Source organism: Arachis stenosperma, chromosome 1 (genome assembly GCF_014773155.1).
Source record: "Arachis stenosperma cultivar V10309 chromosome 1, arast.V10309.gnm1.PFL2, whole genome shotgun sequence".
NCBI lineage: Eukaryota > Viridiplantae > Streptophyta > Magnoliopsida > Fabales > Fabaceae > Arachis > Arachis stenosperma.
The window spans coordinates 63,218,593-63,232,002 of record NC_080377.1 but is presented as its reverse complement, the minus strand read 5'-3'; the positions used below and the strand labels follow the sequence as shown (position 1 = coordinate 63,232,002).

The following is a 13,410-nucleotide window of genomic DNA, read 5'->3' as shown; positions in this document are numbered from 1 at the left end:
TGGAGGAAGGACCTACTGGCGTTCAACGCCAGTAAGGAGCATCTGGCTGGCGTTCAACGCCAGAACAGAGCATGGATCTGGCGTTGAACGCCAGAAACAAGCAACATCCTGGCGTTCAAACGCCAGGAATGCACCCTGAGGAGAGCTGGCGCTGAACGCCAGAAACAAGCATGGAACTGGCGTTCAACGCCAGAAACATGTTGCACATGGGCATTGAACGCCCAGAACATGCATCACTATGGCGTTTGAACACCAGAATTGCATGCAAAGGCATTTTACATGCCTAATTGGTGCAGGGATGTAAATCCTTGACACCTCAGGTTCTGTGGACCCCACAGGATCCCCACCTACCATATTCTCCCCTCTTCTGAACATTCATCCTCTCTTTCCAATAAACACTCTTCCCCAAAACCCTTCATCAATCACCTCAATCTCTCTTCCCAATTATCCCCTTCACCACTCACATCTATCCACTCTTCCCCATAAACCCCACCTACCTTCAAAATTCAAATTTCTTTCCCACCCAAACCCACCCTAAATGGCCGAACCTACTCCCTCAACCCTCACTATATAAACCCCTCCATTCTTCTTTATTTTCACACAACACAAACCTCTCTTCTCCTTATTGGCTGAATACACCTCTCCCCCTCTCCTCCATATTTTCTTCTTCTTCTTCTTCTCTTCTTTCATCTCTTGCTCGAGGGCGAGCAATATTCTAAGTTTGGTGTGGTAAAAGCATAGCTTTTTTGTTTTTCCATAACCATTGTTCTTCATCTTGATCTTCACCTACTTTCAATTTTTACGGAAGAAGCATCTCAATCCCTGCCATTGGAGCAAACAATTTTGAGCTGAAGGCTCAACTAGTTGCTCTAATGCAACAGAACTGTAAGTTTCATGGACTTTCATCAGAAGATCCCTATTAGTTTTTAACTAAGTTCTTGCAGATCTGATACTGTTAAGACTAATGGAGTAAATCCTGAAATCTACAGGCTCATGCTTTTCCCTTTTGCTGTAAGAGACAAAGCTAGAACATGGTTGGACTCACAACCTAAAGATAGTCTGGACTCTTGAGATAAGTTGGTCACGGCCTTCTTGGCCAAGTTCTTTCCTCCTCAAAAGCTGAGCAAGCTTAGAGTGGATGTTCAGACCTTCAAGCAAAAAGATGGTGAATTCCTCTATGAAGCTTGGGAAAGATACAAGCAGTTGACCAAAAAGTGTCCTTCTAGAATGCTTTCAGAGTGGACCATTTTGGATATATTCTATGATGGTCTATCTGAATTGTCTAAGATGTCACTGGACCATTTTGCAGGTGGATCCATTCACCTAAAGAAAACGCCTACAGAAGCTCAAGAACTCATTGACATGGTTGCAAATAACCAATTCATGTACACCTCTGAGAGGAATTCTGTGAGTAATGGGATGCCTCAGAAGAGGGAAGTTCTTAAAATTGATGCTCTGAATGCCATATTGGCTCAGAACAAAATGTTGACTTAGCAAGTCAACATGATTTCTCAGAGTCTGAATGGATTGCAAAACGTATCCAACAGTACTAAAGAAGCATCTTCTGAAGAAGAAGCTTTTGATCTTGAGAACCCTGCAATGGCAGAGGTGAATTACATGGGTGAAGCCTATGGAAACACCTATAATCTCTCATGGAAAAATCATCCAAATTTCTCATGAAAGGATCAACAAAAGCCCCAACAAGGCTTTAATAATGGTGGAAGAAACAGGTTTAACAATAGCAAGCCTTTTCCATTATCTTCTCAGCAATAGACAGAGAATTCTGAGTAGAGTCCCTCTAGCTTAGCAAACATAGTCTGTGAACTATCTAAAGCCACCTTAAGTTTCATGAATGAAACAAGATCCTCCATTAGAAACTTAGAGGCACAAGTGGGTCAGCTGAGTAAGAAAATCACTGAAACTCCTCCTAGTGCTCTCCCAAGCAATACAGAAGAGAATCCAAAAAGAGAGTGCAAGGCCATTGATATTATCAAGATGGCCGAATCCAAAGAGGAAGGGGAGGACGTGAATCCCAATGAAGAAGACCTCATGGGACGTCTCCCAGACAGAAAGGAGTTCCCTATTGAGGACTTAAAGAAATCTGAGGCTCATATAGAGACCATAGAGATTCTATTAAACTTCCTTTTGCCATTCATGAGCTCTGAGAACTATTCTTCCTCTGAAGAGGATGAAGATGTAACTGAAGAGCAAGTTGCTCAATATCTAGGAGCCATCATGAAGCTGAATGCCAAGTTGTTTGGTAATGAGACTTGGAAAGATGAACCTCCCTTGCTCATTAGTGAACTAGATACATGGGTTCAACAAACTCTACCTCAAAAGAAACAAGATCCTGGTAAATTCTTATTATCCTATACCATAGGCACCATGACCTTTGAGAAGGCTCTGTGTGATCTGGGGTCAGGTATAAATCTTATGCCACTCTCTGTAATGGAGAAGCTGGGGAACTTTGAGGTACAAGCTGTAAGAATCTCATTAGAGATGGTAGACAAGTCAATAAAACAAGCTTATGGATTGGTAGAGGACATGTTGGTAAAGGTTAAAGGCCTTTACATCCCTACTGGTTTTATAATCTTAGACACTGGAAAGGATGAGAATGAATCCATCATTCTTGGAAGACCCTTCCTAGCCACAGCAAAAGCTGTGATTGATGTTGACAGAGGTGAACTAGTCCTTCAATTGAATGGGGATTACCTTGTGTTTAAAGCTCAAGGTTATCCTTCTATAAACATGGATAAGAGGCACGATAAGCTTCTCTCAATACAGAGTCAAACAAAGCCCCCACAATCAAACTCTAAGTTTGGTGTTGGGAGGCCACAACCAAACTCTAAGTTTGGTGTTGAACCCTCACATTCAAACTCTAAGTTTGGTGTTGGGAGGTCCCAACAATGCTCTGAACATCTATGAAGCTTCATGAGAGCTCACTGTCAAGCTATTGACATTAAAGAAGCGCTTATTGGGAGGCAACCCAATTTTTATTTATCTATATTTCTATTGTTTTTTTATGTTTTATTAGGTTTATGATCATGTGGAGTCACAAAACAATTGCAAAAATTAAAAACAGAATAAAAAATAGCAGAAGAAAAAGCACTGATAAACCACTATTTTATGGTTTATCTTGTGCTTAATTGAGTGGATTTTATCAATCTTTCATACACTTATTCATACTATTCGCATGTTTTACATTCTCCTTCCTGATTTTGTGCTATGACTGAAAACATGCTTCTTGGGTCTTAATTTAGCTAATCTTAATCCTTTATTATTACCATTCGATGCCTTGATATGTGTGTTAAGTGATTTCAGAGATTACAGGGCAGGAATGACTTAGAGAATGGAAAGGAAGCATGCAAAAGTGGAAGAAATACAAGAAGTTGAAGGAACTGCAAAGCTGTCAGCCTAACCCTCTCGCACTAAAACGATCATAACTTGAGTTAAAAAGGTCCAAATGATGCTGTTCTAGTTGCATTGGAAAGCTAATGTTCGGGGCTTCGATTTGATATATAATATGCCAAGCACACCCTGGAGGAAGAGCTGTCAGGCGTTTAAACGCCAGAAACAAGCATCTGTCTGGCGTTTAACGCCAGAAACAAGCACCAAGCTGGCGTTTAACGCCAGAAACAAGCATCAGGCTGGCGTTAAATGCCAGAAACAAGCTACATCTGGGCGTTTAACGCTAGAAACAAGCTACAGTCTGGCGTTAAACGCTAGGATTGCATACAGAGGGCATTTTACACGCCTAAAAAGTGTAGGGATGAGAAATCCTTGACACCTCAAGATCTGTGGACCCCACAGGATCACCTCAGGATCGTGGACCCACAGGATCCCCACCTACCCCACTCCTCTCTTCTTCACACAATCTAATAACACTATACCCTTCACCAATCACCTCAATCTCTCCTCCCCATTACCCCTTCACCAATCACATCCATCTACTCTTCCCCATAAACCTCACCTACCTTCAAATTTAAAATCTCTTTCCCACCCAAACCTACCCTAAATGACCGAACCCAAACCCCTCTCCCTCCACTATATAAACCCCTCCATCCTTCTTCATTTTTACACAACACTACCCCTCTCTTCTCTCCCTTGGCCGAAACCCATACTTCTCTCCCTCTCCTCCATATCTTCTTCTTCTTCTTCTTCTTCTATTCTTTCTTCTTTTGCTCGAGGGTGAGCAACATTCTAATTTTGGTGTGGTAAAAGCATAGCTTTTTTGTTTTTCCATAACTATTGATGGCACCTAAGGCCAGAGAAACCTCAAGAAAGAGGAAAGGAAAGGCAACTGCTTCCACCTCTGAATCATGGGAGATGGAGAGATTCATCTTAAAAGCCCATCAAGACCACTTCTATGAAGTTGTGGCCAAGAAAAAGGTGATCCCTGAGGTACCTTTTAAGCTCAAAAAAGGCGAATATCCAGAGACCCGACAAGAGATTAGAAGAAGAGGATGGGAAGTTCTCACCAACCCATTCAACAAGTCAGAATCTTAATGGTTCAAGAGTTCTATGCAAACGCATGGATCACTAAGAACCATGATCAAATCATGAACCCAAACCCAAAGAATTGGCTTACAATGGTTCGGGAGAAATGCTTAGATTTCAGTCCGGAGAACATAAGGTTGGCGTTCAACTTGCCTATGATGCAAGAAGATGCACGCCCCTACACTAGAAGGGTCAACTTTGATAAAAGGTTGGACCAAGTCCTCATGGACATATGTGTGGAAGGAGCTTAATGGAAAAGAGACTCAAAAGGCAAGCCGGTTCAATTGAGAAGACTGGACCTTAAGCCTGTGGCTAGAGAATGGTTGGAGTTCATCCAACGCTCCATCATCCCCACTAGCAACTGATCCGAAGTAACTGTGGATCGGGCCATCATGATCAACAAAAGCCTCAACAAGGCTTTAACAATAATAATGGTGAAAGAAACAGGTTTAACAATGGCAAGCCTTTTCCATCATCCTCTCAGCAACAGACAGAGAATTATGAGCAGAATCCATCTAACTTAGCAAATATAGTCTCTGATCTATCTAAGGCCACTCTCAGTTTCATCAATGAAACAAGGTCCTCCATCAGAAACTTGGAGGTACAAGTGGGTCAGCTGAGTAAAATGGTTACTGAAACTCCTCCTAGCACTCTCCCAAGCAATACAGAAGAGAATCCTAAAAGAGAGTGCAAGGCCATAACTGTGACCAGCATGGCCGAACCTAGAGAGAGGGAAAAGGCAGTGATTCCCAGTGAGGAAGACCTCAGGGAACATCCACTGGCCATTAAGGAGTACCCCAATGAGGAACCACAGGAATCTGAGGCTCATACAAAGACCATAGAGATTCCATTGAACTTCCTTTTACCATTCATGAGCCATGATGACTATTCATCTTCTGAAGAAGATGAAGACATTGTTGAAGGGCAAGTTGCCCAGTATTTAGGAGCAATCATGAAACTGAATGCCAAGCTATTTGGTAATGAGACTTGGGAGGATGAACCTCCATTGCTCATTAATGAACTGAATACCTGGGTTCAGCAAACTTTACCTCAAAAGAAACATGATCCTGGCAAATTCTTAATACCTTGTACCATAGGCACCATGACCTTTGAGAAGGCTCTGTGTGACCTAGGGTCAGATATTAACCTCATGCCACTTTCTGTAATGGAGAAACTAGGAATCTTTGAGGTAAAAGCTGCAAGAATCTCACTAGAGATGGCAGACAAATCAATGAAACAGGCTTATGGACTAGTAGAGGATGTGCTAGTGAAGGTTGAACGCCTTTACATCCCTGCTGATTTCATAATTCTAGACACTGGGAAGGATGAGGATGAATCCATCATCCTTGGCAGACCTTTCCTAGCCACAGCAAAAGCTGTGATTGATGTTGACAGAGGAGAGTTGGTTCTTCAATTGAATGAGGACTACCTTGTATTCAAGACTTAAAGTTCTCCTTCTGTACACATGGAGAAGAAGCATGAAAAGTTTCTCTCAATACAGAGTCAAACAAAGCCCCCACAACCAAATTCTAAGTTTGGTGTTGGGAGGCCACAACCAAACTTTAAGTTTGGTGTTGAGAGGCCACAACCATGCTCTGATTATCTGTGAGGCTCCATGAGAGCCCACTGTCAATCTATTGACATTAAAGAAGCACTTATTGGGAGGCAACCCAATTTTTATTTCTTTATGTTAAATTTCCATTTTCCATTATTATTTTTTCTTTAGGTTGATGATCATGTGGAGTCACAAAAATAACTGAAAAAATCAAAACAAAATAAAAAATAGTATTAAAAACAGCACACCCTAGATGATGAACTTACTGGCGTTTAAACGCCAGTAAGAGTAGCAAAATGGGCATTAAACGCCCAGACTGGCACCATTCTGGGCGTTTAACGCCAGAAATGGGCACCAGACTGGCGTTTAACGCCAGAACAGGGCACCAGGTTGGCGTTAAACGCCAATAAGGGAAGAAAAGCTGGCGTTAAACGTCAGAAACAGGCAGTAACCTGGCGTTTAACACCAGAATTGCACTCTAAGGGCGTTTTTGCACACCTAAATAGAGCAGGGATGAGAAGTTCTTGACCCCTCAGGATCTGTGGACCCCATAGGATCCCCACCAACCTCAACTCATTCTCTCTCTCTCACACACCCTTTCATAACACTCTTCCCCAAATACCCTTCACCAATCACCTCCATATCTCTTCCCCAAATATCCTTCACCAATCGCCTCCATCCCTCTTCCCCAAAAACCCCACCTACCTCACTTTTCAAATTCAAACACTTTTCCCTCCCAAACCCAACACCAAATGCACGAACCTACCTCTTTCCCCCACTCCTATATAAACCCCTCATCCCTCCTTCAATTTTACACATCACAAACACTACTTCTACCCCTTGGCCGAACCACATTCCACCCTCCATCTCCTCCATTTTCTTCTTCTTCCCCTTCTTTCCTTCTTCTTTTGCTCGAAGACGAGCAAACCTTTTAAGTTTGGTGTGGAAAAAGCATTGCTTTTTATTTTTTCATAACCATTTATGGCACCTAAGGCCGAAGAAACCTCTAGAAAGAGGAAAGGGAAGGCAAAAGCTTCCACCTCCGAGTCCTGGGAGATAGAGAGATTCATCTCAAAGGTCCATCAAGACTACTTCTATGTAGTTGTGGCCAAGAAGAAGGTGATCTCTGAGGTCCCTTTCATGCTCAAAAGGAATGAGTATCTGGAGATCCGACATGAGATCCGAAGAAGAGGTTGGAAAGTTCTCACCAACCCCATTCAACAAGTCAGAATCTTAATGGTTCAGGAGTTATATGCCAATGCATGGATCACTAGGAACCATGATCAAAGTATGAACCCGAATCCAAAGAATTGGCTTACAATGGTTTGGGGGAAATACCTAGATTTCAGTACGGAAAATGTAAGGTTGGCATTCAAACTTGCCAATGATGCAAGAAAATGCACACCCCTACACTAGAAGGGTCAACTTTGATCAAAGGTTGGACCAAGTCCTCATGGACATATGTGTGGAAGGAGCTCAATGGAAAAAAGACTCAAGAGGCACGCCGATTCAATTGAGAAGACCGGACCTTAAGCCTGTGGCTAGAGGATGGTTGGAGTTCATCGAACGCTCTATCATTCCTACTAGTAACCGATCTGAAGTAACTGTGGATCGGGCCATCATGATCCATAGTATCATGATTGGGGAGAAAGTGAAAGTTCATGAGATCATACATCTAGAACTCTACAAGGTGGCTGACAAGTCCTCCACTTTGGCAAGGTTAGCCTTTCCTCATCTCATTTGTCACCTATGCAATTTAGCTGAAATTGTCATAGAGGAAGACATCCTCATTGAAGAGGACAAGTCCATCACTCAAAAAAGGATGGAGCAAATAAGAGAGCCCACTCATGGACCTCAACAAGAACATGAGAAAATTCCTCATGAAATTCCTGAGATGTCTCAAGGGATGCACTTTCCTCCACACAACTATTGGGAGCAACTCAACACCTCTTTGGAAGGCTTGAGTTACAACATGGACCAACTAAGGGTGGAGCACCAAGAGCACTCCATCATTCTCCATGAAATTAGAGAAGATCAAAGAGCCATGAGGGAGGAGCAACAAAGCCAAGGAAGAGACATAGAGGAGCTCAAGAGCACCATTGGTTCTTCAAGAGGAAGAAGACGCCACCCTCACTAAGGTGGACCCGTTACTTAATCTCCTTGTCTATTTATCTTTCTATTTTTGGCTTTGAGCTTTATGTTTTACTATGTTTTGTGCCTTTACTACATGATCATTAGTGTCTAGTGTCTATGTCTTAAAGCTATGAATAATTCCATGAATCCTTCACATCTCTTAAATGAAAAATGTGCCTAATTACAAAAAAATAAGAAGTACTTGAATTTCAAATTTTATCTTGAAATTAGTTTAATTATTTTGATGTGGTGGCAATACTTTTTGTTTTCTGAATGAATGCTTGAACAGTGCATATTTTTTATAGTGAAGTTTATGAATGTTAAAATTGTTGGCTTTTGAAAGAATGATGAACAAAGAGAAATGTTATTGATAATCTGAAAAATCATGAAATTGATTCTTGAAGCAAGAAAAAGCAGTGAAAAAGGAAAAAAGTAGCGAAAAAAAAGAAAAAAAAGAGAGAAAGAAAGAAAAAGAAAAAGAAAAGCAGAAAAAGCCAATAGCCCTTTAAACCAAAAGACAAGGGTAAAGAGGATGCAAGGCTTTGAGCATTAATGGATAGGAGGGCCTAAAGGAATAAAATCCTGGCCTAAGCGGCTAAATCAAGCTGTCCCTAACCATGTGCTTGTGGCATGAAGGTCCAAGTGAAAAGCTTGAGACTGAGTGGTTAAAGTTATAATCCAAAACAAAAAGAGTGTGCTTAAGAACTCTGGACACCTCTAATTGGAGACTTTAGCAAAGCTGAGTCACAATCTGAAAAGGTTCACCCAGTTATGTGTTTGTGGCATTTATGTATTCGGTGGTAATACTAGAAAACAAAGTGCTTAGGGCCACGGCCAAGACTCATAAAGTAGCTGTGTTCAAAATCAACATAATGAACTAGGAGAATCAATAACACTATCTAAAATTCTGAGTTCCTATAGATGCCAATCATTCTGAATTTCAAAGGATAAAGTGAGATGCCAAAACTGTTCAGAAGCAAAAAGCTACTGGTCCCGCTCATCTAATTGGGACTAAGTTTCATTGATATTGTGGGATTCTTTGTATATTCTCTTCTTTTTATTTTATTTTGTTTTCAGTTACTTGGAGACAAGCAGCAATTTAAGTTTGGTGTTGTGATGAGCAGATAATTTATACGCTTTTTGGCATTGTTTTTAGGTAGTTTTTAGCAGGATCTAGCTACTTTTTAGTATATTTCTATTAGTTTTTAAGCAAAATTCACATTTCTGGACTTTACTACGAGTTTGTGTGTTTTTCTATGATTTTAGGTATTTTCTGGCTAAAATTGAGGGACCTGAGCAAAAATCTGATTCAGAGGCTGAAAAAGGACTGCAGATGCTGTTGGATTCTAACCTCCCTGCACTCGAAATGGATTTTCTTGAGCTACGGAAGTCCAATTGGCGCGTTCTAAATTGCGTTGGAAAGTAAACATCCAGGGCTTTCCAGCAATATATAATAGTCCATACTTTGCCAGAGTTTTGACGATGCAAACTGGCATTCAAATGCCAACTTCCTGCCCTATTCTGGCGTTAAACGCCAGAAACAGGATACAAGCTGGTGTTAAACGCCCAAACTGGCATAAAAGCTGGCGTTTAACTCCAAGAAAAGTCTCTACATATGAAAGCTTCAATTCTCAGCCCAAGTACACACCAAGTGGGCCCGGAAGTGGATTTCTGCATCATTTACTTATTTCTGTAACCCTAGTAACTAGTTTAGTATAAATAGGGCTTTTTACTATTGTACTCATATCTTTGGACGTTTAGTCCTTATACCTAAGTCTTGGTTATTCTGGTTCCCTCTCTGGGGCCGAAACCAATGAACACCATTATCACTTATGTATTTTCAACGGTGGAGTTTCTACACCTCATAGATTAAGGTGTGGAGCTTTGCTGTTCCTCGAGTATTAATGCAAAGTACTATTGTTCTTCTATTCAATTCAAGCCTATTCTTATTCCAAGATATTCATTCACACACAAGAACATGATGAATGTGATGATCAAGTGACACTCATCACCATTCTCACTTATGAACGTGTGCCTGACAAACACTTCCGTTCTACATGAAAACAAGCTTGAATGCATATCTCTTGGGTCTCTAATCAACGATTCACATCGTTTCCCTTTTGACAATGGGGCATCTGAATCCAAGATTAGAACCTTCGTGGTATAGGCTAGAAACAATTGGCAGCATTCCTGAGATCCGGAAAGTCTAAACCTTGTCTGTTGTATTCCAAGTAGGATCTGGGAAGGGATGATTGTGACGAGCTTTAAACTCACGACTGTGGGGCACAGTGACAGTACGCAAAAGGATAATTGGATCTTATTCCGACACGATCGAGAACCAACAGCTGATTAGCCATGCGGTAGCTGTGCCTGGTATTTTTCATCCGAGACGAGAAATCCGACAGTTGATTAGCCGTACAGAAATCATAGAGGACCATTTTCACTGAGAGGACGGGAGGTAGCCATTGACAACGGTGATTCCCAACATACAGCTTTCCATGGAAAGGAGTACGAATGATTGAATGAAGACAATAGGAAAGCAGAGATTCAGAAGGAATAACGCATCTCCATACGCTTATCTGAAATTCCCACCAATGAATTACATAAGTATCTCTATCTTTATTTTATGTTTATTTATCTTTTAATTATCAAAGTTTCATAACCATTTGAATCTGCCTGACTGAGATTTACAAGACGACCATAGCTTGCTTCAAGCCGACAATCTCCGTGGGATCGACCCTTACTCACGTAAGGTATTACTTGGACGACCCAGTGCACTTGCTGGTCAGCTGCTCGAAGTTGTGTGTTACGATTTCGTGTACCATCTACCTGCAACCCGACGTTACTCAGGGCGAACCCCGAATATGGTTTCTTTACCGTGTCAGTCAGGCACAATTATCATCATGGGTATGTCAGTTAGGGTATCTTGGCATCACGGTAGAAACAGGCTATCAGTTAGTCAAACATTCCCTCATTAGCAATCTCAGGCTATCAGTTAGGCAGGCCCCTTTTGCATTAACAATTTGGCACACAGCCCATGAATTCACATTCCATATGCTATCAGTTAGGCAGACATTCCCGCATTAGCAACCTTAGGCTATCAGTTAGGCGGAAACTTCCGTATTAACACTTTGGCACAAAGGTGCATTCAAACATACACTATTCAATTATCCTTTCATTCCTCGTTTCTCATTCATTTTCTTTTTGTCATACCTCCGCATCACCAAATAAATATGCCTACCTCCGCATCACCTTGTTACTAAGCATATCTCCGCATCACCAAATAATCAATCACTCTCACCTCCACATCACCTCATAGGTATACTTCCAATCTTAGCATTAAAACCTTTAATCTCCAAATATCTAAACTTCTTTAATAGTTAATCGAATTCAGTTACCAACTTAAAACAAAATCTTTTCTCAATAGATTAAACTTAAAACATTATAATTTTCTTAATAAATTGTACTGAAAACAAGAGTCTTTTCTTAATAAATCAAAATCAATTAATACAACTCTTAAATAAAGTTTTCTTTTAAATAACGCTTTAAACAAGTTTCGAAGTTTTATAAAAATTCCTATAGCACTTCCTCTAAAATTCAGGCTTTGTCACCTTTCTAGAGTCTGGTGCACGAAATCACAATCACACTTTTTCAATTCCGCACAACTAACCAGCAAGTGCACTGGGTCATCCAAGTAATACCTTACGTGAGTAAGGGTTGATCCCACGGAGATTGTCGGCTTGAAGCAAGCTATGGTGATCTTGTAACTCTTAGTCAGGATATCAATAATTCTCAGATTTAATTGTAAAAAGTAAAAGAACATGAAATAAATACTTGTTTTGCAGTAATGGCGAACAGGTTGAGGTTTTGGAGATGCTATATCTTCTGAATCTCTACTTTCCTACTGTCTTCTTCTTCATGCACGCAAGGCTCCTTTCATGGCAAGCTGTATGTTGGGTTTCACCATTGTCAATGGCTACCTCCCATCCTCTCAGTGAAAATGTTCAACACACGCTGTCACTGCACGGCTAATCATCTGTCGGTTCTCGATCATGTCGGAATAGAATCCAGTGATTCTTTTGCGTCTGTCGCTAACGCCCAACACTCGCGAGTTTGAAGCTCGTCACAGTCATTCAATCCTCGAATCCTACACGGAATACCACAGACAAGGTTTAGACTTTCCGGATTCTCAAGAATGGCCGCCAATGGGTTCTAGCTTATACCATGAAGATTCTGCTTAAGGAATCCAAGAGATACACACTCAAATGAAGGTAGAACAGAGGTGGTTGTCAGACACACGTTCATAGGTGAGAATGGTGATGAGTGTCACGGATCATCACATTCATCAGGTTGAAGAACAAGTGGTATCTTAGAATAGAAACAAGCGTGATTGAATGAAAAACAGTAGTAATTGCATTAATCCATCAAGACACAGCAGAGCTCCTCACCCCCAACCATGGGGTTTATAGACTCATGCCGTAGAAGATACAATATGAAACGTGTAATGTGTCGTGAGATGAAGATACAATAGCAAAAAGTCCTATTTATAGTGAACTAGTGACCTAGGGTTTACAAGAATGAGTAAATGACGTAAAAATCCACTTCCGGGGTCCACTTGGTGTGTGCTTGGGTTGAGCATTGAAGCTTTCATGTGTAGAGACTTTTCCTGGAGTTAAACGCCAGCTTTTGTGCCAGTTTGGGCGTTTAACTCCAACTTTTGTGCCAGTTCCGGCGTTTAACGCCGGGAATTCTGAAGCTGACTTGGTGCGCCTGTTTGGGCCATTAAATCTCGGGCAAAGTATGGACTATTATATATTGCTGGAAAGCCCTGGATGTCTACCTTTTAACGTAATTGAGAGCGTGCCAATTGGGCTTCTGTAGCTCCAGAAAATCCACTTCGAGTGCAGGGAGGTCAAAATCCAACAGCATCTGCAGCCCTTTTCAGCCTCTGAATCATATTTTTGCTCAGGTCCCTCAATTTCAGCCAGAAAATACCTGAAATCACAAAAAAACACACAAACTCATAGTATAGTCCAGAAAAGTGAATTTTAAATAAAAACTAATAAAAATATAATAAAAACTAACTAAAATATACTAAAAACAGTGCCAAAAAGCGTATAAATTATCCGCTCATCACAACACCAAACTTAAATTATTGCTTGTCCCCAAGCAACTGAAAATCAAATAGGATAAAAAGAAGAGAACATACTATAGACTCCAAAATA

General features: G+C 41.0%; 1 non-coding gene across 1 annotated transcript; it reads right to left on the bottom strand.

Annotated features, from left to right (window-relative positions):
* Positions 1-1,125: 1,125 nt before the first annotated feature.
* On the bottom strand, positions 1,126-1,229 carry LOC130949727 (small nucleolar RNA R71). Its single transcript, XR_009073449.1, has one exon. It is a non-coding gene; the product is annotated as a small nucleolar RNA R71 (small nucleolar RNA).
* Positions 1,230-13,410: the final 12,181 nt, after the last annotated feature.